Here is a 1913-nt window from a genome sequence, read left to right as displayed (position 1 = left end):
TGGCTCCGGGCTGGGAGCCGCCGGGCGGGCTCGCAAGGCGCGGGGGGCTTGGGCTGCCCCGCGGCTGCCCCACCTGTAGCGCCCGGCTCCTCCCCGGCGCCGCGCTCCTGGCCCCCGGCCCTAAGAGGTGCCAGCATCTGAGCACCTGAGCTGCCCACCCCGGGGCTGAGGCAGGGGCAAGAGAACCCAGACCATCCCTTCCACCGAGGTGCCCCTTCACTTCCCCCCTCCATCATCCCTGGGGGGGGAGGCAAGCCCCGATAATCCCAGGGTGCAGCCCCGTGAGGCCCCGCGTGCACCTGTCCTTAGCCAAATCCAGGCCTCTGGGTCTTGGTCTTCATGTCCAGCAGGGTGGTGGGCGTCTCCAGGTCTTGCTGCACACTGAGCGTTAGCATGGTCAAGGGTGGGGGGTTGTGAGGAAGAAGCCCGGAGCACCTCCTAGCCACACCTCTCATTTGTTGGAGCCGAGTCCATATGTTGCATGCCGAAAACCCTGTGTTGGGTGCCATGTGCTACCACCCTTAGGGGTTACTGAGCTGGGCTAGATGACCTCTGGAGGTCCCTTCCAGCCCGACTCTCTCCGACTCTAGGACGAGATCCTTGAGGTGGCACCATGGCGCAGCTGGGTTTTATGTGGCATTAGTGCACCTTTCTGAAGTGTCTAATAACAAGCATCATACAAAAAACTAGAACTCTTGGTTCCAAAGTGATACCTTTTATTAGACCAGCTCAGAAATTGCAAGAAAACTGTCCTTTTCTGCAAGCTTTCGGGCTCCAAGGCCCTTCATCAGGCTCTGGGAAATGTATAGATGGTAAAAGATAAAAGGTTCCCATAGGTAGGAAATAAACTTCATTTTTGCACAGAAGGAGCTGGAGATGGAAAGCTGTTCCTCTGGGTCTGTGAGAGTTCACCCAGATTGCCCAGTTGGTTTAATAAAAGGTATCATTTTGGAACCAAGGGTTCTAGTTTTTTGTTATGTCTACCTGTCTCAGACCAACACAGCTACCAAGTACATCCCTAATATCAAGCATCATCATTACCAGCCAATTTACAAGGCACAGATGAAAAGAGAGAGATGCCAAAGACATTTCAGAGCATCCTTCCCCGTGGTTTCACTGGCAGTGATGCTAACTAGATCTCCCTGAAAGCATGCAGTCCAGGTAGCTGGAAAACAGATTCGCTAAGCTGAGGAGCAAAGCTGTTAGCAAGGGAAATGGGAATTGAAATCTTTCAGTATCAACCTTGGAAACTTTGCCCCTGCCCCATGTCTGTGGTCTGTGTGTCTAGGAATTACAGAGCTGATTGTTAAGTGATTGATACTTCACCACATGGAAAATCAATGGAGAGTCTGCTGGCGTAAGGATGTCTTTAGATGGCATACAGCCACCACCACAGGACCTATGTTACTATCTTTGCTTTGAGAGGGCTGGGAAGAAGGGAAGGGATAGCCCAGCTGCTTCAATGCCATTATGTCAACAGGCAGCTGATGTTGTATCACCTTAGGCTGTTCAAAGCTGTTTCTCCTCTCCTTACCCTTGATCTTGTGTCCAGAGCTCCTCAGCAGATCAGACGCTACATTTGGAGGGGCTTGAGGTGTAGGTCCTTCCTTTTCTAGCTGCCCAATGGATGATTTGATCCTAACTCAATCTCCTGGGGAGTACCCTGTGCTCTGAGATATTGCACTAGTTGCTCACTCCCAAAGCCAGCTCTGCTCATCACCAGTCAGTCTGGAGACACTGATCTTTCATCACTAGGCATTTTGAGCAGACTGGACCCAAATCAATCAATCCAAGAAATGTTTTAACATATAATTCCAGTGCCCAGCAGTCAGGTGTGAAATATGAAACATGCCCAGTGACTTCTGTTACTTTCATATGAGTAAATATAACATTTGCTTTTTTTAGCTCACCTC

The 1913-nt window shown here is 51.0% G+C and overlaps 1 protein-coding gene across 1 annotated transcript in view; it reads right to left on the bottom strand.

Moving 5' to 3' along the window:
- FGD5 (FYVE, RhoGEF and PH domain containing 5) overlaps positions 1–385 on the bottom strand; it is a gene marked incomplete at its 3' end in the record, with an annotated part of 112470 nt that extends 112085 nt beyond the window's left edge. Inside the window, exon 1 of the mRNA XM_025196809.1 lies at positions 300–385. The remainder of the gene's footprint in view (positions 1–299) is intronic.
- Positions 386–1913: the final 1528 nt, after the last annotated feature.

Source organism: Alligator sinensis, unplaced genomic scaffold, assembly GCF_000455745.1.
Source record: "Alligator sinensis unplaced genomic scaffold, ASM45574v1 scaffold839_1, whole genome shotgun sequence".
Classification (NCBI taxonomy): Eukaryota; Metazoa; Chordata; order Crocodylia; family Alligatoridae; genus Alligator; species Alligator sinensis.
Note: the sequence above shows the minus strand (reverse complement) of the source record. Positions and strands in the feature narration are given on the sequence as shown.